Source organism: Moschus berezovskii, chromosome 12 (genome assembly GCF_049115385.1).
Source record: "Moschus berezovskii isolate FMDL1 chromosome 12, NW_MosBer_1.0, whole genome shotgun sequence".
Taxonomy (NCBI): Eukaryota; Metazoa; Chordata; class Mammalia; order Artiodactyla; family Moschidae; genus Moschus; species Moschus berezovskii.
The window spans coordinates 29,306,501-29,333,572 of record NC_142471.1 but is presented as its reverse complement, the minus strand read 5'-3'; the positions used below and the strand labels follow the sequence as shown (position 1 = coordinate 29,333,572).

The 27,072-nt window shown below is 37.3% G+C and overlaps 1 protein-coding gene across 5 annotated transcripts in view; it reads left to right on the top strand.

Annotated features, from left to right (window-relative positions):
* MICU1 (mitochondrial calcium uptake 1) overlaps positions 1 to 27,072 on the top strand; it is a 239,419-nt gene that overhangs the window by 1,110 nt on the left and 211,237 nt on the right. Inside the window, exon 2 of one of the 5 annotated variants that reach the window (XM_088841958.1) lies at positions 9,062 to 9,193. The exons of 2 other annotated variants lie outside the window; for them this stretch is intronic. The gene's annotated coding sequence lies outside the window, so the exon portion shown is untranslated. Of the gene's footprint in view, positions 1 to 7,321; positions 7,400 to 9,058; positions 9,194 to 27,072 lie in introns of those variants that run through there. 2 more of the 5 variants (XM_088841960.1, XM_088841959.1) reach the window with 2 other exon arrangements.

Below are 27,072 nucleotides of genomic sequence, written 5' to 3'. Positions count from 1 at the left end.
AAATTAATAAAATGTCAGCATCTTGAGACTTAGGTGTTGGCCAGGTTGACCGTCCCGTTATCTTCTTGGCGTTGCCTAAGGTATTGAGCTTCTTAAATATTGTCTCATCCTGAAAACTTTTTAGAACTCAGTCCCTTGTTTGTGAGAAGGTGGCTCTGGCTTCCAGCTGCTCTCAGTGTCCTTTAGTGGCTCAGTTGTGTGGGACTCTCTGAGACCCCAGGGACTGTAGCTCACCAGGCTGTTATGTCCATAGGATTTTCCAGGCAAGATTACTGGAGGAGTTGGCATTTCCTTCTCCAAGGGATCTTCAAGACTCAGGTATCTAACCTGTGTCTCCTGCATTGCTGGCGGATTCTTTACCGCTGAACCACATAGGAAGCCCTCAGTGACTTACTGAAGATTTTAAGACAGAAAGTAATGCTAACAAAAAGTAAAGATTCAGGGTTTGGTTGTGTTCCTGAGGAGAAAAGGAAAATGACAAAAACTAATATGAGCAAGAGAACAAAAGAGTGTATTGCTATCTTCCTTTATAATCTAGAGAACATTTACTGTGTTGCATAGATTTTGCATTCCCAAGAGGTGACTCTTGAGACTGACTTTCCTGTGTTTAACAATGGTATGTAATTTATCCTATAATGCAGTATTAAGTAAAATAATAACTGAAAAACTTAATTGACCCTTCAGATTTTATATTCAGAAATATAGGACTGAGTAATTGACAAAGTTATTACACCTAATTTGGCCACTTTTTCCCTCTTGACCAATTTTTACAATGACTGCAACACTTGCTAAATGTTTACCAGTTTTTTTCCACATGGAGTAGAGTTTTTTGTTTGGCCACATCGTGTGGCACGTGGGATCTTAGGTCCCCAGCCAGGGATGGAACCCGCGCCCCATACGTTGGAAGCATGGAGTCTTAACCACTGGACTGCCAGGGAAGTCCCTTGAGTATAATTTTTTTAAATATTTCCTTTAAAAGAGAACTAACTTAAAAAAGTTTACTCACAACTTTTTTCCCCCACCAGAAAGGAAAATCGCTTGATTTTATGCTAAGGGAAAAAGTTGATTCTTTTTAAGTAGATTTTTACTCACTTAAGTAAATTCTGAGAAAATTACTAATGCTTTTTAAGACATTAAATATTTCTAGCTCAGAATAGTTGAGAAGAAAATACAGGGGTAGTATTTTTAAATATTTTATATTTCCTATTATAAAAGTAATATGTGTTTACTTATGAAAAATAGAAACATTATAAGAAATACAACACTGAAACTTGAAATCCTAATTTATCTTTTCCCATACCAATAGGTAACCACTACTTCCTCTTGCTTTGGGTTGGGCATCAGTGTGGAAAAGTTGAGTTTGGGGTCAGACTCCCTGGGAAAGATGGCATTGATAGCACTGGGCTTACATCCTACAACCTCAGAAACTCCAGAAGAGAGAAAACTTCCCTTTTTCTGATTCTATTATAATAGAATTCTATTACAATAGCAAACTACTCTGTGGCCTTACTTGGGTCATTGCCCATCCTAGAGACAATCTCTGCGACCAGACAGATGGAATGCCTTGGGTGGTCAGAATTGGATCTTCTTCCCACTGTGGAGTAGTATGGAGGGAGATACAGTTTAAAAGCACATGAATTAAGGGTAGGTGACATATAGTTCCCAAAGGAAAATTGAAGTGTCATTTCCTGGAGAACGGAGAAAGATTGCTGGGCAGGTAGTAATAGCAGATGTTCACTAAAATAATTTTACATGTATTTAAAAAACTAACTGCTTTCCTTTCCCAATATAAATTATTTTTTACAGTTTGCATGTTGATTTTTCCTTTTTAAAATGTCTACTATTAATTTATAGAACTTGAAATTTGAACTCTTTGAGTGCGCCTATTTGTATTGTTATTACATGTGTAAGTACCCATATTCTGGAGTATTCAGATTTTCCAACTTTAAATATATTGTATATTTGGCCAATTTGTTAGCATTGATTATTGGTAAGTATTTTTTGTTGTGTGTGAACTTGATTATATAAACTGCAGTTTATAAATAGTAAATAAATGTTTTAAATATTTAAGTATATGTAGTAAATATGATTACATACTTGATTCTCTAATTATTTCATGTTCAAAAATCTGTATAGAAACTACTTAATTTTGAGCATTGTTTAAAAAATAATGTCACTGATTGCTGTTACTGAGTGTTAACTTTGAAACTATAGTTAATATTACTGTTTTGTTTTGTATCTTTATGGATTATTCTGATGATTCATTATATTTTAAGAGAAAATATAACTGATGCAATGTATTGTTTACTCCACTTGTTTTCATTTAGAAGGTGTTAGTAGCTCAATTCAGTGGTCATTTGAACTTTACTTGCTAACACTGGTGGCACAGGCTTTAGTTTAGGCAGGCAGGTCTCTATTCTAAAACTCAACTCCATCACTTCTTGATGTTGAGCAAGTTACTTAATCTCTCAGAATTTGAGTTTATTTGCAAATGAAAATAGTAATATCTCATAGGGATTTTTTGAGGATTAATTAATATATGCCGAGTGCCTAGGATTTAGCAGGTTCTCATAAATGTGATTGTTGTATTGTTTTTAAATTATTTATTTATTTGCCTGCGCCAGGTCTCAGCTGTGGCTCACGGGACCTTTTTTAGTTGTGGCACATGGAATTTTAGTTGCAGCATGTGGGAACCAGTTCCCCAATCAGGGACCAAACCCGGGCCCTCTGCATCGGGACCACAGAGGCTAGGCTGCTGAACTACCAGGGAAGTCCCTAAATGTGATTGTTAACAGTGACAATAACAAAAAATAATGTTTAAAAAGAATTTATTTTCCCAACTTGAGAATGTTTAGCCCAGAGAGTTTGGAATATATAGATGTTGGAGGAATTAGATTGTTCTTTATTCAGTTTGTCTAGATTTTAGCAGGTTTTAAATTCCATGTTGCATATGTAGCAATAAACTAGAAAACTTTGTTTAAGCTACACAATTATTAGCAGACAGCCCACTTCGTAAAGATTGCTTAGGCTTATACAGCTTCATATCAAAAAAACCCGAAAACAACCCAGTTGAAAAATGAGCATACTTAAATAGACATTTCTTTGAAGAAATGCATAGATGGCCAATAGGCTCATGAAAAAGTGTTCAATATCACTAAGTATTAGAGAAATGCAAATCAAAACTACAATGAGCTATCACCTCACACCAGTCAGAATGGCCATCATTAAAAAGTTTAGGGAATTCCCTGGTGGTCCAGTGATTAGAACTCAGCTCTTTTACTGTTATAGACCTTAGTCAGGGAACTAAGATCCTGAAAACTGTAGGGCCTGGCCAAAAAATAAAAAATCTACAAGTAATAAATGCTGGAGAGGGTGTGGAGAAAAGGGAACCCTCCTGCACTATCATTGGGGATGTAAATTGATACAGCCACTGGAGAGAACAGCATAGAGTTTCCTTAAATAACAAAGTAGGAAAATATGACTGATAATGAAAAAGAAAAATAAAAACTGAAACAGAAGTGACATGGGTGATAGAATTAGTGAAGAGGGATGGTAAAACAGTTTTTTATAACTGTATTCCATATGCTCAAAAAACCAGAAGAAAGATTGAATGTGTTAATTAGAAACATGGAAGATATAGATAACATCACCGACTTAATGGGTATGAATTTGAGCAAACTCCAAGAGATAATGGAGGGTAGAGGAACCTGGCATGCTTCACTCCATGGGGTCACAGAGTCAGACACAACTTAGCAACTGAACAACAACAGAAGCAAAGCTTTAGGTGGAAACTACAATGGCTAAGATGACGGACAGACTTGATGTTATTAATGGCAGGTGAGACCTGGAAGAAGAAAACTTAAGCCAAGGCTTATGAAATATACAAAATTATCTATGAAGAGTTCTTGCTGCTGCTGCTAAGTCACTTCAGTCGTGTCCGACTCTGTGTGACCCCATAGATGGAAGCCCACCAGGTTCCTCTGTCCCTGGGATTCTCCAGGCAAGAACACTGGAGTGGGTTGCCATGCTAAAAATACTTAATTTTGCTCTGATCAAACTTTTAGGTATAACTTCTAGTTTATAGGAAATAAAAGGACTAGAGAAATATTTAAACCATGCTACAAGGCAACCATTAGATAAATCCAGAGTTTGAGAAATACAATTCAGGTGTCCTGTTCTGTTAAAAGATTAGGATTGTGCTATGATTGCATAATGTGGTGAATATACTTAATATAACCTTAAAATGGTGAATTTTGTGTCTATTTTACCACTGTTTTTAAAAATTTTACCATTTAAAAAGACATTTAAAAGTATACAATTGAGAGGCATAAGGTGAATCTGCACTGTTGTGCAATTAACACCACCATTCATTTCTAGAATTTTTTTCTTCTTCTCAAACAGAAAACTTTTATACTCATTAAAAAATAACTCTACTTCCTTCTCCCCACCAATCTCTGGCCTCAGCTTATTACTTTGTTTCTGCTGTAGGTTCACCATGTATGTGGAATCGTGTAGTATTTGCCTTTCTGTGATTGACGTGTTTCACTTAATGTAAGACTTAAAGGTTCATGCCTGTTGTAGGATGTATCAGAATTTTCTTTCTTCTTACAATTTTTAGGATTGTGGTAGAATACACACACACAAAAGTTACCATATTAAGCAGTTTTAAGTGTACAGTTTGCGCTTCCCTTGTGACTCGGCTGGTAAAGAATCCGCCTGCAATGCAGGAGACCTGGGTTTGATCCCTGGGTTGGGAAGATCCCCTGGAGAAGGGAAAGCCTACCCACTCCAGTATTCCAGCCTGAAGAATTCCATGGACTGTATAGTCCATGGGGTCACAAAGAGTCAGGCATGACTGAGCAACTTTCACTTTCATTTAGTGGTATTAAGTACATTCAGGTTTTTGTGAAACCATCATCCCTTTCAGGAACTATCTTCATCTTGCAAAAGTGAAATGCTGCATCCACTAAATAATAACTCCAATGCCTCATCCATCTAACTCCTGGCAACCACAATTCTGCTTTAAGTCCGTGAGTTTGATTACTCTATGTGGCCTCCCAGGTGGCTCATTGGTAAAGAATCCACTTGCCAGTGCAGAAGAGGCAAGAGACACAAGTTTGATCCCTAGGTTGGGAAGATCCCCTGGAGTAGGAAATGGCAACCCACTTCTGTATCCTTGCCTGGAAAGTCCCATGGGCAGAGAAGCCTGGTGGCCTGTAGTCCATAGGGTCGCAAAGTTGGCGTGACTGAGCAACTGGGCATGCACGTGCGCGCACACACACACACGACTCAGATATTTTTCTGATTGATTTATTTCAGTTAGCATGCTGCTGCTGCTGCTAAGTCACTTCCCATGTTTCAGGATTTTGTTCCTTTTAAGGCTGAGTAATATTCCATTATACTTACACAGCACATTTTGTTTACGTATTCATGTTCATGAATACTTGAGTTGCTTCTACCTTTTGGCTGTTGTGAAAAATGCTGTTATGAGCATGGATATACAAAGACCTATTCAAGTCTCTGTTTTCAGTTATTTTGGATATATACACCAGAGTGGAATCACTGAATCATATTATAATTCTGTTTAATTTTTTGAAGAATTGCCGTACTATTTCTTGTAGTGGCTGCACCATCTTACATTCCCATTAGTAGTGCACAAGGATAATACGTAAATGCCATTCTACTGGCTGTGGATAAATTTTATGTTATGTATAGCTAATAAGATTAGGGTTGTAAGGGGAGAAAAAGGTTATGTGTGAAGAAACTATTTTAGATTAGAGAGACTTAAGAAAATACCAAAGATACATCATTTTTGTGTGAATCCTTGTTTGAAAAACCAGCTATATGTTTTATGGAAGTTTGAATATGTACTATTAATAGTATTGGAAGATATTAGGAAATTGCTATTGAGTAAGTATGACAATGGTATTGTAACTATATAGGAAAAAATTATTGAAATATTTAGGGGTAGAGTTTTAATGTCTAACTTTGAAGTGGTGGGTTTAAAAATGAACTTGATAGACATAGATAGATACATGAAGAAAATAGATGAAATGTTAATTGTTCAGTTTAGGTATGATGTTCATAATAGTATTCTTTGAAATTTTCTGAGTGTGTGAAAGTTTTTAAATAAGCTGCAAAGGTTTGATGTTATATTTTTATTTTTTGGAAAAGAAGCCATTTTAAATTTGCTTTTACTTTTATAAGCAATTTACTTTAATTCTTAATACTTTTATTTTCTCTCTCCTTTTTTTTAGTTTCTCTTTATAATTGATTTTATGGGCTTCTTCCAGATACTGCATTCTTATTTTGTTAGTTTCCTAAGTATGCAATTAGTGTGCATCTTAAGAAGTGATTTTTGTGTTCATCCTGACCAATGGAATATGCATTCTTCATGTATACCCCAGATTTTGAAGGAGCAATTCAACTGTCAAAGCATTGGATGACTCCTATTACACATTTAACCCAGAGGTTTTAATTTCATGCTTTATAGGAAAATGGCTGTTAATTCACTGATAATTTCTTTCCTAACTGCATATTTTCTTTAAGCTCAGATTAAAGTCTCTGTTCAGCTTCTAGGTTCTGTGTGTACTATATGTATTAGCATTCATGAAGTGTAATTTTTTGGTTAAGAGGATAGAGGGCAGAATATTGTTATTGTGGGAAACCTAGGGTTCTACTGTAAGAAACATTCTAACCTGTGAGTCTGGGTGGTGATTATTTAACTTGTTTACTAGTCAGTTTCCCGAATATGAAGCATTTCCAGCTTTGTTTCTATAGTCAATGGTGGGAATAGAATTAGACAAGGAGTTAAGCGTCTGGTTTGTTTCCAACTTTGCTACTAAGTATCTTTGTCATCTTGATGAAATTGCTTGAAGAATCACCCTCTCTGGCTTGTTTCCTCTGATACTGAAAATTTGAAAAATTTCTGAGGTCTCTTTTAGCTCTTAATATTCTGTTATATTGATCTGTTTTTCTTTCTTCATATTTTATCTCAGTGTTTGCAAGGGTATTTTGGCAGACTGTGTACTGAATGCTCTTGATTGTGGCAGCCTGTGTACTGAATCTTTTTGTCAAAATGTGTGAGTTTCCTTTTGTTTTTAAATAACAACATAAGCCTTTGTCTTTTTAACCCATCGATTGCCCTATTTCTTATGGCAACAGGAACTTCTTATTTATACTGAAAAATACATTAATTTTAATTCTTCCTTTGCATAGTAAAATAGACATGTGAAGTAAAGTAGTGGATTATGCTGTACAAGATCATCTTCATTTGCCCCCGCTGTTGCTTTACCCCTCTCTATCCTACTTTGTGCTCCAGGAAGCTGACCTTTATGGACTGCACACTATGCTCCATTCGCTCTGGTATCCAGTAGGATTTGGCTCATGACAGAGGGTGGTGAGTGAGTCTGGGTATATATGGTTTTTGGTGCCCTCTTTGTAGGTTGGTAATTATGATTGACCCCTGAACAATGTGAGGTTAGGGACACTGATACCCACCCAACCCTAAACAGTTGAAAATGCACATATAACTATTGAATCCCCCAAAACTTAATTACTAGAAGCCTACTGTTGACCCATGTTAGAAGGCAGAGATATTGAATAGTATCTTCTGGACTGAGAAGAAACTTTGAGACCAAAAACAAAGCAGGCTGCTCCATAAAGTGCATTGATGAAGTTTATTTATAGCTGTATAAGATGCTGCCATAAGGGGTACAGGGGAATTCAAAGGACCCAAAGCTGAAAATAGAATCTGACTACTATGTTGTAATATGTATCAGAATTTCATTTCTGTTTAAGCCAAATAATCCATAATATGTACACAACATACTTTGGTTTTCGGTTGATGGACATTTGGGCTCTTGCCACCTTTTGGCTATTGTGAATAGTGCTGCTATGTACTCTTATAGATACAAGCTTAGGGTTGCAGCTGCTAGAACACATAGTAATTCTACATTTGACTTTTCCATAGTGGCTACACTATTTTACATTTGTACTAAATGTGTACAAGGGTCCAATTTCTTCATATTTTCTCCAACACTTGTCATTTTCTGCTTTTTGTTTGTTTGCTTTTTTTGGGGGGTAATATCCATTTCCCTAATGACTAATAATGTTGAGCATCTTTTCATGTGCTTGTTGACCATTTGTATATCTTCCTTGGAGACATATCTGTTGAAATCCTTTGTCCATTTTTGAATTGAGTTGTTCATTTTTTTTTCTTGTTGTAATAGAAACTACAAGGTTTCTCAGAAATGGTGAAGTGATTCCATGGATTTGGAATGGTTTTTAGACTAGAAAAAAACAAGTGTCCATTTCCTTAATTAGATAACAAGGATAGATAATAGATAAATTTATTAGAGTCTTACTTTGCATAAATGTTTGCTTTAAAAGGAATATATTTAGTGTTATGTGTTTATGTAACATTTTAGTGAAATTTATGTTGCAAAATATAGTTTTTATTTGAATTATCACTGTCAGCAGCATTCTGTTATGTTACCTTCCAAACAAACATTTTTCATCACTTACTGCATGTTAGATATTGTGCTCAGCATTTTATAAGCATTTTCTCATGTAATTCTCCTTAAAGTTCTTTGCAGTAAGTGTTCCTATCCCTGTTTTATGGAAGCACAAAGTTGCCAGAGTCAGAAACACAGGTCTTACTGACTTCAGAATTAATGGCCAGTAAGAGGTCGAGTTAGTAAGGTCTGGTATCTAAAATTAATTAATTAATTAGATAACCCTGAGTTAGACACAACTGTCTGGGCCTCAGTTTATTAAAACAAAGCAGAACAAAACAAAATATGTAATACAGATTTATATACATGTTTAGTAGAACTTTGTGATGTTCTAATTTTGCTTTAATTAAATTCTTAAGTTTAAAACAAAATTTTCAAGTAAATAAGTGAAAGTCCAAAATCACTGCAGACGGTGGCTGCAGCCAAGAAATTAAAAGATGATTGCTCCTTGGAAAAAAAGCTTGATGAACCTAGACAGCATATTAAAAAGCAGGATCATCACTTTGCTGACAAAGGTATAATCAAGGCTATGGTTTTTCCAGTAGTTATGTACAGATGTGAGAGTTGGACCACAAAGAAAGCTGGGTGCCATAGAATTGATGCTTTCAAACTAACGCTGGAGAAGACTCCTGAGAATCCCTTGAACAGCAAGGAGATCAAACGAGTCAGTCCTAAAGGTAATCAACTCTAAATTTTCATTGGAGGGACTGATGCTGAAGCTGAAGCTCCAGTACTTTGGCTACCTGATTCAAAGAGCCAACTCATTGGTTAAGACTCATCATGCTGGGAAAGATTGAGGACAGGAGGAGAAGAGGGTGAGAGAGGATGAGATGGTTGGATAGTATCACTGACTCAATGGACATGAGTTTGAGCAAACTCAAGGAGATAGTAAAGGACAGGGAAGGCTGGCGCACTCCAGTCCATAGGGTTGCAAAGAGTGGGACCTGAGTGAACAACAGCAATAGTTTTAATTAAATCCCAAAGTTTGAAACAACGTCTTCAAGTAAATAAGTGAAAATCTGAAAAAAAAGTGTACCTGGATAAATAGAAATTGGAGTAAAGGTAAAAAAAAGAAGAAAAGCAGCCTGTGAAATATCTAATATTACTGTCAGCCTAGCAGGTTTGTTTCTAGAGAGTACATAAATATAGACAGATTGTTATAAAAGAGTATCAATAAAGATGTCTGTTGCTGTGAATGCTAAAAAATTCCACTGAAATTGTTATTTATGTAGAAAGAGACTTCCTTTGGCAGAAATATATATTATTCTTACAGATTGGCATGTACTGCTGATCAGTCCTTTGCTGTTGAATGAGACTCTGAGAAACATGTCATGGACTCACAGTTGAGTTCTGACATGGAATTATTATTACATTTTAATCATGTACCCCATTTTCCATTTCTGGAAGTTAGTATAATGCAAATGGGAGAGTATTCATTGGAGCATTTTAAAATATAAAGTTCTCTGATAATGCATGGTGACATTCTTTTGAAATATTTATTCCTTCATTCTGTCTTCACATATCATTTCTACATCACAGTAGGATTTAGAGCTTTTAATTTAATAGTGGAAGTGAAAGTGTTAGTTGCTCAGCCCCGTCCAACTCTATGCAACCCTGTGAACTGTAGCCCATCAGGCTCCTCTGTCCGTGGAATTGTCCAGGCAAGAATGCTGGAGTGGGTTTCTATTCCCCTCTCCAGAAGATCTTCCCAACCCAGGGATGAAGCCTGGGTCTCCTGGATTGTGGACTCTTTACTGTTTGAGCCACTGGGAAGCCCATAAAGTATTCTTTTTTCTATGGTGTATATTATTGTTGATCAAAAATTTATGTTTTCCTTATTTTAAAAAAATTTACTCTCTCAGCTTTTTGTAAAGTTAGATTTAGTCAACTACTATTTTTGTTATACGTTCCCATGTTGCACTTTATGGGCAAAGCAAACAGACTTAACAATGAATGAATTCAATGATTAGCAAATTGTGAATGAGGTTGTGGTTGTAGGTTTATATAGGCCATTTAGGTTTGTTCTGTTGTATGAGTAGATTAACTCAATCTAATTTTAGCTTTTGAATGGTTGAGTATCATTAAGAAAGAATTTTATATTGTATATTTCACATATAGCTATGGCATATAGCATATATAAAGAAAAGTACATGAAACAGATATGTACAATTTAAATAATAATTTTAAAAAGTGAATCATGTAGGTAGCATCACTCAGGCAAAAAGAACATTTCCATCACCCGAGAAGTCCCCGATATGCCCTTCCTTAATCACACAGCCTGTTGTGTGTTGGCTTGTTAGGATTTCATTTACTTGTTTATGGCTTAAGTGAAGTTGTTTTGATCTAAGGGTGAATTTGTTTACATTGGGGAGGCTGTGTCAAGATGATATAATCAAAATTTTTGTGCTGCCGAGTGCTTGTTGATGTGAACATATGGAGAAGTGACTATGTCATAATGAACATTTAAACTTTAAATACCAAGAACTTGAGAGGACTTACTGAGAATGTTCAATCTGGGCAAGGCTACTCTTTACTGATCTAAAATAGCTCTCCAAAGACGTGCTGTAGCAAGGCTACTCTTTGCCAGCAGCGATGAAAACTGTGCAGTCATCCTGTGAAGGAGATCATCTTGTCTGCCAACACTGGTGCCTTCCTTCCACTAACATCCAACTCTAGCAACAAGGGATTTCAGTTTGCACTGGCAACTCTTGGTTGGCTAAGCTGACTCTTCTGAAAACCAACTCATAAAAAGGTTCACCTAGGCTAAATTTGGACTTTTATTTCTTCATCTCCCCTTTGTCTGGGAAAAAAGTGTAATCATTTGAATCAACTATCCAAAGCAGTCTACCATTGATTTGGAGTATATTATTTATTTACTTATAAAGAGACATTATCCTGTATGCCGTTGGCTTGTGACATATTATCATGTAATTCCTGCAGTGAACCTGGGTTAAATAAGTTATTGGCAAAGACAGTCTCAGTCTCTGAACATAATTTGCTAAAACAATTTATCTCTTCAGAAGATAAATTATCCTCCAGAATTTTGATGATAATTATGATTATGTGTATCCTTAAACACTTGGTTTTGTCCTGTTTTGAACTTTATATAGATGAAGTCTAACCATTTACATTCTTCTGTGATATGCTTCTCCAATGAACATTATATTTATGAGGCTTGTCATGTGTTACTTGTAAAGCGTTTTGAGGGGGGTGTAAATTTTCCAAAGTTAATTTAGTAATTCCTTTAAAAAAATGTTTCATTTTGAAGTAAAAGTGTGTAAAAAATTAAGGTACACATAAATGACTATGACATAAATCCCTGTTTATTCTTTTATCTGCATTAGGAATTAGGACATGTTTATCCCTTTAACTGTTGATGGACATTTGGGTTGTTGTTAGTTTTGATTATTATAAACACCATTGCTGTGAACATTCCTGTTCGTATCTCATAATATGTTTGAACTTTTCTACAGTAAAATTTCAGGGTTAGAAACTTCCCTGGTGGTGCAGTGATTAAGAATCTGCCTTCCAGTGCAGGAGTCATGGGTTCAAGTGCTGGTCAGGGAACTAAAAACCCACATGCCGCAGGGTGACTAAGCCTGTGTGCCGCAACTAGAGAAGCTCCAGGTGCTAATACTGAAGAAAGCCCACAGACCACAACAAAGACTCAGCATAGCAAAAAAAAAAAAGTTGCAGGGTTAAAGGTGTTCATGTTTTCTATTTATCAAAATACTGTCCAAGTTTTATAAAGTGATTAAGCCAATGTACTGTTCCAATGTCAAGTGTGAAAGTTCCTATTGCTCCACATCTTCCCAGGTGACGCTAGTGGTAAAGACCCGCCTGCCAATGCAGGAGATGGAGGAGACACAGGTTCAGTCCATGGGCCATGAAGATCCCCTGGAGAAGGGCGTGGCAACCCACTCCAGTATTCTTGCCTAGAGAATCCCATGGATAGAGGAACCTGGCAGGTTACAGTCCATGGGGTCGCACAGAATTGGACACGACTGAAGTGACTTAGCATGCAAAGCTTCATGTTTTTGGACTTATTTTATATCTCACCTCAGAGCATAGGTGAAAATCCATTAAGTCTAGAGGAGAGGAAAAGAAAAAAATCTCAACCCCTGGGAGAGGGGCAGGAAACTGTCAGAAGCTGAAATCTTGAGAAATCTACATCTGAGGAAGAAGAGACAGGGGTCACTGAGAAAGCCCTATGCACAAGATCCAGTGGCACAAGGTAACTGCTAAAAATTGTAGTTATCCTGGGACAATGGAAAACCCATTGCTACCAGTCTAGTATGCACCAAGTAACAAGAACTCAGAGGGAAAATGACATATTACATACAAAGGAACAAAGATAAAAGTTACAGTACACTTCTCAGAAACGATGAAAGACAATTTCTGTTGTTTTTCCTTTGCTCCTGAATTTTCGGGTTTCTCTCCAATATTATATAGTTTTTCTATTTAAAGAACTTTATGTAGTATTTTAGAGCAGGTCTATGGGCAAAGAATTCTCCTAGAATATCATATTTTGACTCTATAGATCTTATTTAAATCCTGTAAAAGAATGTTGGTTTTTTTCCCTTTAGCGAGCAGTTGGTCTACTTAGGTTCAGACTGCAAATTCCACCCCACCTTTTACAGGTTGTAGTTAAACAATGTCAGGTCAGTTTTCCTGGCCTTTGCAGCGCTATCCGTATTTGTCCCTTGTGTGCCCCACACAGTGGCCAGTCTTGAACCTTGGTGTGATCTACTGTATACCTTAGTTCATAGATCCTTTGCTGTGCTGCTTAAGATAAAATCAACATGTGTACCTTGGAGGTGAGCTCAGGAGATCATACGGAACCTATGGTTTCACTTTATTGAGCTCCCCCTTTCTATGATATCCCCAACACTTACTTGCTCTCAAGGACCCCTCTTCTTTTAATTCAAGCCTAGAATTTTCCTTTCCCTACCCTGTCACATAATTCAACTATGTCAGCCTCCTGGTTCTTGTGACCAGGGGATAGAAAAGTAGAAGAGATGCCCCAGAATTCTTGGGGCACAGTTCCTTTGGTTAGAAAATTTTTTTCCTTTTTTCTGATTTTAGATGACTTACCAACTGCTGGTTCCTCAGCACTACTGTAGGAATGCTTTGTTGCTTGGGTCGGAGAAAACAAACAAAGGCAAACACACATGCACACATACATATGCAAACCCAGGGAATTTCTCCCACTCTTTCTTACTCATAAAAGCTCCTTTTCCCACTCATCAAACCAGAAATAAATGGCTCTTGGAGATTTTTCTGTCTGCATCCAGTGCACATGTTTGGTGTCAGGCAAGTTGGAATTCTTGCATGGAGAGACCAGAGGAAAAAATTTGGAAACTCATTGCCATTTCAGCATTACCTTAGGGTATATTTCCTTTTCCATTCTGCCTGCTTTCATTTACTTTTCAGAGTCCTCAGATAGATACTCCATCCAGGGCTTTTAGTTGCGTTCAGTGAGACAGACAGGAAGGAGTGAGTGTGCCCACTTCATATTAATTGGAGCCAGAACCTCTATAATCAAGTTTTAAACACTTTTTGTTATGAAAATTTTGAAACCTATACAATACTTTGAAAAATGTCTTAATATACAGAACCCCTATGCATCCATTACCCAGCTTCGTTATTTATCAACATTTGGTCAATTCTTCATCTGTAACTTTCCGCTTCCACTGTCACTTGACTTTTAAATGTAAAACTCAGATGTTACTTCATGTGGTTAATTTTTATAATTTTTGTGTGTATTTGAAAAGAATGTGTAATATGCAGCTGTTCAGTATTCTGTGTTCGTTACATTAAGTTGTTGATCATGTTGATAAAAATATTTTATGTCCATACTGGTTTTTAAAATATTCCTTCTGATGTGTTTTTTCTTATCCTGAACAATCCTTTTGTAAGGTAATAATGTGTAGTTGTGTTATTCGAGTCTAATATATTGTGTTGCAGGGCATTGAAAATAGCTTTTTTTTTTTCAGCTTTAAATTTTTGGTTCAAAGTAATTATTTTAAGCTGTTTTGGAAATTAACAGAAGCGTTAGGACTATATATGATAAAGATATTATTCTTGTGATGTATTGTTATCATGCCAGTACATTACATATTTCAGTTCTAGCTTAAAAATCTTAAAGGTTTGAGAAGTACATTTTTTAATTTGACAATAGCCATCCTAATAGGTGTGAAATAGTATATCATTGTGGTGTTGATTTACATTTTCCTAATGTTGGACTGCAAGGAGATCCAACCAGTCCATTCTAAAGGAGATCAATCCTGGGTGTTCATTGGAAGGACTGATGCTAAAGCTGAAACTCCAATACTTTGGCCACCTCATGCAACAAGTTGACTCACTGGAAAATACTCTGATGCTGGAAGTGATTGGGGGCGGGAGGAGAAGGGGACGACAGAGAATGAGATGGCTGGATGGCATCACCGACTCGATGGAGATGAGTTTGAGTGAACTCTGGGAGCTAGTGATGGACAGGGAGGCCTGGCGTACTGTGATTCATGGGGTCGCAGAGTCGGACACGACTGAGTGACTGAACTGAACTGAACTGAACTGAATGACTAATGAGGAGAAGGCAGTGGCAACCCACTCCAGTACGCTTACTTGGAAAATCCCACAGACGGAGGAGCCTGGTAAGCTGCAGTCCATGGGGTCGTGAAGAGTCGAACACGACTTAGCGACTTCACTTTCACTTTTCACTTTATTGCACTGGAGAAGGAAATGGCAACCCACTCCAGTGTTCTTGCCTGGAGAATCCCAGGGATGGGGGAGCCTGGTGGGCTGCCGTCTATGGGGTCGCACAGAGTTGGACACAACTGAAGCGACTTAGCAGCAGCAGCACCAATGACTAATGATGTTGAGCATCTCTACATATACTTATTGGCTATCTTTACATATATTTATTGACAGAATGATTTCTGTTCGTTTCCAAGGCAAACCATTCAATATTACAGTAATCCAAGTCTATGCCCCAACCAGTAATGCTGAAGAAGCTGAAGTTGAACGGTTCTATGAAGACCTACAAGACCTTTTAGAACTAACACCCAGAAAAGATGTCCTTTTCATTATAGGGGACTGGAATGCAAAAGTAGGAAATCAAGAAACACCTGGAGTAACAGGTAAATTTGGCCTTGGAGCACGAAATGAAGCAGGACAAAGGCTAATAGAATTTTGCCAAGAGAACGCACTGGTCATAGCAAACACCCTCTTCCAACAACACAAGAGAAGACTCTACACATGGACATCACCAGATAGTCAACGCCGAAATCAGATTGATTATATTCTTTGCAGCCAAAGATGGAGAAGCTGTATACAGTTAGCAAAAACAAGACCAGGAGCTGACTGTGGCTCAGATCATGAACTCCTTATTGCCAAATTCAGACTGAAATTGAAGAAAGTAGGGAAAACCACTAGACCATTCAGATATGACCTACATCAAATCCCTTATGATTATACAGTGAAAGTGAGAAATAGATTTAAGGGACTAGATCTGATAGATAGAGTGCCTGATGAACTCTGGACGGAGGTTCGTGACATTGTACAGGATACAGGGACCAAGCCCATCCCCATGGAAAAGAAATGCAAAAGAGCAAAATGGCTGTCTGAGGAGGCCTTACAAATAGCTGTGAAAAGAAGAGAAGCGGAAAGCAAAGGAGAAAAGGAAAGATATAAGCATCTGAATGCAGAGTTCCAAAGAATAGCTAGGAGAGATAAGAAAGCCTTCCTGAGTGATCAATGCAAAGAAATAGAGGAAAACAACAGAATAGGAAAAACAAGAGATCTTTTCAAGAAAATTAGAGATATCAAGGGAACATTTCAAGCAAAGATGGGCTCGATAAAGGACAGAAATGGTATGGACCTAACAGAAGCAGAAGATATTAAGAAGAGGTGGCAAGAATACACAGAAGAACTGTACAAAAAAGATCTTCACGACGAAAATAATCACGATGGTGTGATCACTCACCTGGAACCAGACATCTTGGGATCTGAAGTCAAGTGGGCCTTAGAGAGCATCACTATGAACAAAGCTAGTGGAGGTGATGGAATTCCAATTGAGCTATTTCAAATCCTGAGAGATGATGCTGTGAAAGTGCTGCACTCAATATGCCAGCAAATTTGGAAAACTCAGCAGTGGCCACAGGACTGGAAAAGGTCAGTTTTCATTCCAATCCCAAAGAAAGGCAATGCCAAAGAATGCTCAAACTACCACACAATTGCACTCATCTCACATGCTAGTAAAGTCATGCTCAAAATTCTCCAAGCCAGGCTTCAGCAATATGTGAACCATGAACTTCCAGATGTTCAAGCAGGTTTTAGAAAAGGCAGAGGCACCAGAGATCAAATTGCCAACATCTGCTGGATCATGGAGAAATCAAGAGAGTTCCAGAAAAACATCTGTTTCTGCTTCATTGACTATGCCAAAGCCTTTGTGTGGATCACAATAAACTGTGGAACATTCTGAAAGAGATGGGAATACCAGACCACCTGACCTGCCTCTTGAGAAACCTGTATGCAGCTCAGGAAGCAACAGTTAGAACTGGACATGGAAGAACAGACTGGTTCCAAATAGGAAAACAAGTATGTCAAGGCTGTATATTGTCACCCTGCTTATTTAATTTATATGCAGAGTACATCATGAGGAACGCTGGGCTGGGGGAAGCACAAGCTGGAATCAAGATTGCCGGGAGAAATATCAATAACCTCAGATATGCAGATGACACCACCCTTATGGCAGAAAGTGAAGAGGAACTCGAAGGCCTCTTGATGAAAGTGAAAGAGGAGAGTGAAAAGGTTGGCTTGAAGCTCAACATTCAGAAAACAAAGATCATGGCATCTAGTCCCATCACTTCATGGGAAATAGATGGAAAAACAGTGGAAACAGTGTCAGACTTTATTTTTTGGGGCTCCAAAATCACTGCAGATGCTGATTGCAGCCAGGAAATTAAAAGATGCTTACTCCTTGGAAGGAAAGTTATGACCAACCTAGATAACATATTAAAAAGCAGAGACATTCCTTTGCCAACCAAGGTCCGTCTAGTCAAGGCTATGGTTTTTCCCGTGGTCATGTATGGATGTGAGAGTTGGACTATGAAGAAGGCTGATCGCCGAAGAATTGATGCTTTTGAACTGTGGTGTTGGAGAAGACTCTTGATAGTCCCTTGGACTGCAAGGAGATCCAGCCAGTCCATTCTAGAGGAGATCAATCCTGGGTGTTCATTGGAGAGACTGATGCTAAAGCTGAAACTCCAATACTTTGGCCACCTCATGCGACGAGTTGACTCACTGGAAAAGACTCTGATGCTGGGAGGGATTGGGGGTGGGAGGAGACGGGGACGACAGAGAAGGAGATGGCTGGATGGCATCACCGACTCGATGGACATGAGTTTGAGTGAACTCCGGGAGTTGGTGATGGACAGGGAGGCCTGGCGTACTGTGATTCATGGGGTCGCAAAGAGTCGTACACGACTGAGCGACTGAACTGAACTGAACTGAACTGATTGGCTATCTGTGTGTCTTCTTTGGAAAAATGTCTTTTCAAGTTCTTTGCCCATTTTTGAGTTGGATTACTCTTTTTTTGTTGTTCAGATGTAGGAGTTCTTTATATATTCTGGATATTAATCCTTATTTGCAAATATTTTCTCCCTCTGTGTGGGTTGTGTTTTCATTCTCTTGGTATTCTAATTTCATGCGCAAAAGTTTTTATTTTGATGAAATCAGTATATTTTTTCTTTTGTTACCTGTGCTTTTGATGTTCAATCCAAGAAACCATTGCCAAAATCAGTATTGTAAAGATTTTTCCCTGTGTTTTCTAAGGGTTTTACAGCTTTAGCTCTTATGCTTAAATCTATGGTGAATTTTAATTTCTGCATATGGTGTAAGCTAAGAGTTCATCTTCATTCTTTGGCTTGTGGACATGTAGTTTTTCCACACTGTTTGTTGAAAAGAGGTCCTCTCTTTGTTGAATGGTCTTGGCACCCTTGCTGAAAATCAGTTGACAATATATGTGAAGGTTTATTGTTGGGCTATTTTATGCCATTGGAATATATCTCTGTCTTTATGTCATATCATACTGTTTTGATAGCTGTAGCTTTGTAGTAGGTTTTGAAATCAAGAAGTAAGGGTTCACCAACTTTGTTCATCTTATTTTCCAAGATTGTTTAGGATATTTGGGGTCCCTTGAGATTCCACATGAATTTTTTAAAAAGAGTTTACTTCTTTTGTTTTTTAAAAGCTCTTTTATGTTTAAAGCAAAATCCAGAAGAAGGTACAGATTTCCCATATATCTTCTGCCCTTATGCATATTTCTCATGGTTTTAATGTGATTGTTTCCCCTTTTTTGTTGTTCTGCATTGCTTTTGGGGAAAATATTGGCAGATAGGAATGTAGGCATTCTCTGATGACTTCAGCAACTCCTGTTTGTTGTCTAAAATCGTATATACGCAAACCTTAACCTAATACTTCTATACTTTGGTTTATTGATAAAGATTATATTTTATATTCTGAGAGTTGACAGAAATTCCAAGTGAATAATCAAATATTGGTTAACAGCACATTATTGGATTATCCTAAAATAATTGTTTAAACAGAAATATTTTAAGTGAAATTTTTTATTATATATGAGTATTTTGTGACTTCTGGTGTTGCCAAAAATATAGCTAAGTCACCATAAAATTTTTGAGGCTTAGGGCTTGAAATTGAAATGTATCTTAATTTTGGGTAAACCAAAGATGTTTAGAGGAGGTGGAGAGTTAAAAATGGTTCTCCACAGTGCATCTTCTAGACTACTTCTCTTCCTCTTCACTTCTACAGACCCTGGCCTTTGCTTGTACAAGTTAGTACTTTCTTGGCACTGATTTCTTTTAGAGAAGTGCTTAGCTTTTCTTACTGATAAGTGATTTTTTTTTTCATTCGATAGTTTTCTATAATGGTTCTTCAGTACATTTAAACTGTTTACCATTCTAACTCCATAGGTACCCAATTTCCAATACTTGAATCAAAAGTTGGAGATGTTATTTTATGGAAATTTTAAGTATTGGAAGAAGAAGCTTATTCATCTCAATACATTAGCACATACTAGTGGTTTTAGAAATTTTATATTGATTACCATTATTTGTATAGTTTCCTGGATGGTGTTTTTTGTTTTAAATAGACTTCCTTTGTTCTTTTGTGCAGTTGTTCAAGGACGGGAAATTGCTACTCTTCATTTCTTCTTCCCTCCCTCACCAGAAGTGAGTGTCAGGTTTTATAATTGCAGTAAAAAAGACTGTGTGTGTGTGTCTCTGTGTGTGTGTGTGTGTGTGTGTGTGTATAGTGCAGGTGTGTGTGTGTGTTTTGAGAAAGTGAAGTTTGGAGGTTCTTAGATGATTGAAGGAATGTTTCACAGAGTTTCAGAGAGTTGAATACTATGAGATATTGACTTGCTTTTCTGTAGCATCTTTATTTAGCAAGAATATGTACAAAAGTTCTGTATAAAACCTAACATTTCTGTGACATGATTCTTGTGCATATTTTTTTTCTTTTTTTTTACTATCAGTGACTTCTATGACTTAAATTAACTTTACATTCCCCACATCATTAAAATAGTTCTTTCTCTGCTGTTGAAAATTACTCACTTCTCAGAACAGAATGAGCTGAAGTGTGAGGTTTGCTTATTTATTCTGTCAGTAATGCCACTTTGAGGTGTGAAAATGCATCTTTTCTAGACATGAATGTTAATCTCCACTGTGGTTTGGCAGTCATCCTGGTGTCTTCATTGCGGAACTTTCAGTCTGAATCATTTCATCTAAAGGAAATGTATGCAGATGTTTTAAAAAAATTATTTGGCATAATTAAAATCTGACATATTACTGCATTTTTAGAAGTGTCATAGTTGTACAGCAAAGATTATATTTCTGGTAGCTTATCCCATTCCTCAGATAAAATGACAAAGGCTTCTAAGACAGTGTATTCAGCGAAGATCTTTTGTAAAGAATGCTTCGCTTTTTCCCACTCTCAGTAAATCTTCCTTGAATTCTTTCTTGAGCCCTTTCCGTTTTTCCACCTAACGTAATTTTTTCTTTCTTTGAATCTGTTACTGTGTTGTAGTAACACCTTTTTCCCTGCTTTGCATTATGGTTATTTGAATAGTTGTTTTACGTTAACTACCAAATTATAAGTTGTTTGTGGGCACACTGTGTCTTGCTCATCTTTGTGTCTCCTGCAGTGCCTTCACAGTACCTTGTTCAATGAATAACTAAAGACTTAAATGAAATAATGGCAATTGGACATTTCAGATTATATGAAATTTTCTTAAGCCAATGAGACTAGTGTAGTTTGTTATGTCATTAATACCCAATCAGGATGACTTTCTTCTTCCAAACAGTACAAAATACCTTACATTTTGTTTTTTTGAAAGAACTCTTAAAGCCAGAAAGGGCTTAGAAATAACCACCTGTTCTGTGCATCTCCCTGCATTATTAGACAGGATAAGGCTTTTACTGGTCACATAGCAAGGTAGTAGTAGAGGTAGAAAGAGACCCTAAGTTTTCTGTATGTACTCAAGTGTAATTGAACATTAGCACTTGTTATTACTGTTACTAAGAACTTCAGATTCATTAACTGGCACTTAGGATACTTAGAAGCTAAAATATACTTCATGTCTTTAGATTTGTAGTCTCTTTGGCAAGTTTGCAAGCCTACATTAAAATGATTTAATAAACAAGGTACTATAATAGTGGTACAAACTTAATTATATAGGAATTCAGAGGAAGGAATCGAGAGTAGTAATGATTATTTTACACAACTTTTGTAAGTTATGTAAACAAATCCCACTTGGATGATGTGGGATTTCATTTGGGTCTAAAGAAATGCTAGTCAGAGGAATAGTACAGAAATAGTTTGTCATGTTAAGACATTTAGAAACCATGATACAACCAAGCTAGAAACTTGATTCTTCTCACTTTCAGCCCAATAGCCTATTATATAGTCAGTATTTTTGTAAGTATTTGGCATTATTCAAAATACTGTATTTCTATTTAAATCAACAAATATTTGAATGTGTCTAAGACGGAAGTATTATATTAGGCTTTATATATTGTATTAGTTGCAGTCCTTTGTTTCTGCTTTCATGAAGACACATAAGCCCAGGTGAGTGAACTCTCAGTTCAGTTCAGTTCAGTCACTTAGTCGTGTCCGACTCTTTGTGACCCCATAAACAGCAGCACACCAGGCCTCCCTGTCCATTACCAACTCCCAGAGTCCACCCAAACCCTTGTCCATTGAGTCAGTGATGCCATCCAACCATTTCATCTTCTGTCTTCCCCTTCTCCTCCTGCCCTCAATCTTTCCCAGAATCAAGGTCTTTTCCAATGAGTCAGCTCTTCACATCAGGTGGCCAAAGTATTAGAGTTTCAGCGTCTACGTCAGTCCTTCCAATGAATACCCAGGATTGATCTCCTTTAGGATGGACTGGTTGGATCTCCTTGCAGTCCAAGACACTCTCAAGAGTCTTCTCCAACACCATAGTTCAAAAGCATCAATTCTTTGGCGCTCAGCTTTCTTTATAGTCCAGCTCTCATATCCATACATGACTACTGGAAAAAACCATAGCCTTGACTAGATGGACCTTTGTTGGCAAAGTAATGTCTGCTTTTTAATATGCTGTCAAGGTTGGTCATAACTTTCCTTCCAAGGAGTAAGCGTCTTTTAATTTCATGGCTGCAATCACCATCTACAGTGATTTGGGAGCCCAGAAAAATAAAGTCAGCCACTGTTTGCACTGTTTCCCCGTCTATTTGCCATGAAGTGATGGTCATATAGTGAACTCTATGGGCATTTAAACTATGGATATGAAATCAATTATGAAAATATTAATTACAATAATTCTTAAAGTTTGCCCAAGGAATATTTTCACTGGCAATCCGAAGCTACTTAAATCTGCTCTCGGAAGTCAATGAATCTTAAATATAACAATAGCAATGCTCATTTTTTCCCTATTGTTTATTCTTCTGTGTTCTCCTATTGTTCTCCTTTGGCAACTGTCGCTTTCATAGATTGCATGTACTTTGGGGATAACACACACCCTTGGGAAAGAATAAGTGTTGCAAATATCTGTGAAATCATATACTTGTTGATGTTTGCACTACTGCCTAGTTTGTATTTAATGAGTGTTCTAAGTTGTAGCTTTAGTAAACTAAATTTTAAAAATTGTATCCATCTGTGTTGTGAAACACTGAAGTAGCTGTGTCCATGTTCTGCAGTTGAATTGAGTGCACTGTCATTTTTAGTATGTGTGAAGTGTAAATTTTAGCTAGTGTGAAGATGAAACACTTGGGTATTTTTGAGAACTTCGTTGCTGTTTAGATTAAATCATCTTTTCTTTTCAGTAATGTGATGAATGACTAATTAATTCAAGTATTTTGAAAGTATAACCAGTCATTAGAAAGCATAACATTAGGTAGAACAAATCTTCCCCGGCTGCTCTGGTGGAGCTCAGTTGGATTGAATTAGAAAAGTATTGAAATGGTTCAGATTAAAGAAGTTATAACTTTTTGTTGTTGTTTAATAAAAATAACATTCTACTTAAAATAACATTGAAAGGATTAATATTATATCTAACCTAAATATATTACTTTATACCTAAAAAAAAATCTAGATGAAACAAATGCCCCCTTTTTGCAAGTAAGGAACGATAAAGCACGCAGATTGGGAATATGAAATAAAAGAAAATAAATGCAGCTTAATATTTTAATGGTCCTCAGAAAACCAACAATGAACTCTTGAAATATAAACAAATACTGTCAAACTCATTAACTATAGGGTATCAGTTCAGTTCAGTCACTCGGGACGTGTCCGACTCTTTATGATCCCATGGACTGCAGCACGCCAGGCCTCCCTGTCCATCACCAACTCCCAGAGCTTACTCAGACTCATGTCCATTGAGTCAGTGATGCCATCTAACCATCTCATCCTCTGTCATCACCTTCCCCTGCCACCTTCAACCTTTCCCAACATTAGGGTCTTTTCCAGTGAGTCAGTTCTTCGCCTCAGGTGGCCAAAGTATTGGAGCTTCAGCTTCAGCATCAGTCCTTCCAATGAATATTCAGGACTAATTTCCTTTAGGATTGACTGGTTTGATCTCCTTGCAGTCCAAGGGACTCTTAAGAGTCTTCTCCAAAACCATGGTTCAAAAGCATCAATTCTTCAGCGCTCAGCTTGCTTTATCGCCCTATTTACCTATAATCCTGTATACTTATAGGGTATATATGAATTAAATTAGATTTTTTACCTATCATATTAATATAAGTGGAAAACATTGAGACTAGCAAATACAGGAGAAGGAGTACCCTCATACACTGCTGGTGGATATGTAAATTGAAGTGTCAGTATTGAAGGATAATTTGTCAGTATCAAAGTTAAAAATGGGGTTAGAGAAGGGGAGGATGGGAGTTTAAGGTTAACAGAGGCAAATTATTATATATAGTACGGATAAAGAACAAGGTCCTACTATATAGTACAGGGAACTATATTCAATATCCTGTGACAAACCATAATTTAAAAGAATGTGAAGAAGAATATATATATGTGCGTGTATACATAGTTTCTTTATGTATTTCTCTACAGCACATTTTCAACAAAAATGTGTTCCTATATTACTATTGTAGAAAAAGTGCAAATAGTCTTGCTTATTACATACAACAATCTATCATGTGTAGCAAAACAATATTCCCGTCATTTCTCTTTCGTTAGACTCTTCATTTATTGCCTTCCACTTACTCAGTTACACCCTGGGCAGAAGGAAAACTAAATGTGGTTCCCTAGGTTCAGTGACTCTGGCCATGCAAAACTTTTGGGAAATTCTCTCTGGGGTATAAGTTTGAATGAAATGGCAAGTCAGAGGGGTAAGATGTCACCTTGGACCAAGGCCTCAAACTGAATCTTATCATTGCCATGTAATTTATCTGCTTCGGTGAAGCTTCATTAGACTGACTAATGTGGGAGATTAAAATTATAAACCAGATTGCAGATTGCCAGTTTATTAATTTACCATGAGAACTAGAAACGCCCATCTTCTGATCAACATGCTCTCTCTTTGAAGGCAGTCTAAACAGGAAGCAGAATTACAATCACAATTACTAAGTGAGCGTCGATTCAGTTCAGTTCAGTTGCTCAGTCATGTCCGACTCTCTGCGACCCCATGGACTGCAGCATGCCAGGCCTCCCTGTCCGTCACCAACTCTAGGAGTTTACAAAAACTCATGTCCATTGAGTTGGTGATGCCATCCAACCATCTCATCCTCTGTCATCCCCTTCACTTTCATCAAGAGGTTCTTTAATTCTTCTTTACTTTCTGCCAGAAGGGTGGTGTCATCTGCATATCTGAGGTTATTGATATTTCTCCCAGCAATCCTGATTCCAGCTTGTGCTCCATCCAGTCCAGCATGTCTCATGATGTACTCTGCATATAAGATAAATAAGCAGGGTGACAATATACAGCCTTGAGTACTTCTTTCCCGATTTGGAACCAATGTGTTGTTCCATGTCCAGTTCTAGCTGTTGCTTCTTGACCTGCATGCAGATTTTTCAGGAAGTGGGTCAGGTGGTCTGGTATTCCCATCTCTTGAATAATTTTCCTCAGTTTGTTGTGATCCACACAGTCAAAGGCTTTAGCATAGTCAGTGAAGGAGGTTTCTTTAGAACTCTCTTGCTTTTTCTATGATCCAGTGGATACTGGCAATTTGATCTTTGGTTCCTCTGCCTTTTCTAAATCCAGCTTGAACATCTGGAAGTTCAAAGTTCACATACTGTTGAAGCCTGGCTTGGAGAATTTTGAGCATTACTTTGCTAATGTGTGAGATGAATGCAATTGTGCAGTAGTTTGAGCATTTTTTGGCATTGCCTTTCTTTGGTATTGGAATGAAAACTGACCTTTTCCAGTCCTGTGGCCACTGCTGAGTTTTCCACGTTTGCTGGCATATTGAGTGCAGCACTTTCACAGCATCATATTTTAGGATTTGAAATAGCTCAACTGAAATTCCATCACCTCCACTAGCTTAGTTTGTAGTGATGCTTCCTAAGGCCCACTTGACTTCACATTGCCGGATATCTGTCTCTAGGTGAGTGATCACACCATTGTGGTTATCTGGGTCGTGAAGATCTTTTTTGTATAGTTCTTCTGTGTATTGTATCTCTTCTTAATATCTTCTGCTTCTGTTAGGTCCATACCATTTCTGTCCTTTATTGTGCCCATCTTTGCATGAAATGTTCCTTTGGTATCTCTTAATTTTCTTGAAGAGATCTCTAGTCTTTTTCATTCTGTTGTTTTCCTCTATTTCTTTGCAACAATCACTGAGGAAGGCTTTCTTATCTCTCCTTGCTGTTCTTTGGAACTCTGCATTCAAATGAGTATATCTTTCCTTTTCTCTGCCTTTTGGTTCTCTTCTTTTCATAGCTTTTGTAAGGCCTCCTCAGACAATCATTTTGCCTTTTTGCATTTCTTTTTCTTGGAGATGGTTTGATCACTGCCTCCTGTACAATGTCACGAACCTCCGTCCATAGTTCTTCAGGCACTCTGTCTATCAGATCTAATCCCTTGAATCTATTTGTCACTTCCACTGTATAATTGTAAGGGATTTGATTTAGGTCATACCTGAATGGTCTGGTGGTTTTCCCTACTTTCTTCAATTTAAGTGAGCATAGAAATAGAATAAAGGAGAGTTAAGCATATAATTAAGATACTTAATGGTTGAGGCTCTGATGGCCTGCTGAATCCAATTCTGTGGTTAGTATACAGCTGCCATTCAGATGACTATAAAGTTGTGAGTACTTGAGATATTGCTGATTTTACAATGTAGTTCTCAGAGAGCAGCTGTATTTCCAGGTTCGTGGTGTTCGCTGGACCATCACCTGTATATACTAGCCGTGACAGATACTGTATTAAAGTCTAGAAGTACAGATATAAAGAACACTTAGTTCTTGTTTTCTCAGAATCTTAGTTCATGTAAACTAAACACTTTGAAAGCTGAGGTTTTAGTTGAGGTCTGAGTTTTATTGATTGCCAAATATAGATAGATCTTATAAATTTATCTTGGCCTTAGTATTACCAGATATTGCTTTTAACAGTAGTGCTGAGTAACAAACAGAAATAATACAAAAGAGGTTTATGTAGGCCAGTGTCTGGAATGCAAGTGCCAAACTGTTATTCTTTAAATGTGCAGTTGTTCTTTAAATGTGCAGTTGTCAGAGTTCATAAATACCAGGGGCATAAAATAGAGTGTAAGCAGATATTTTAAGTCAGGCTCAGGATAAAGTCTGGAATCCTAATAGTTTGATAAGTTGAATCAGGATGTGCCAGTAATCAGAGTATTGGGGTGTGAATTTAAGTAAGTCTTATCTTACTAGGGAAATTTGCCATAATATAGGGAGTCAATACAGGGAGTTAAAGCTTCAGTTCAGTTCAGTCACTCAGTCATGTCCGACTCTGCGACCCCATGAATCATAGCACGCCAGGCCTCCCTGTCCATCACCAACTCCTGGAGTTCACTCAAACTCATGTCCA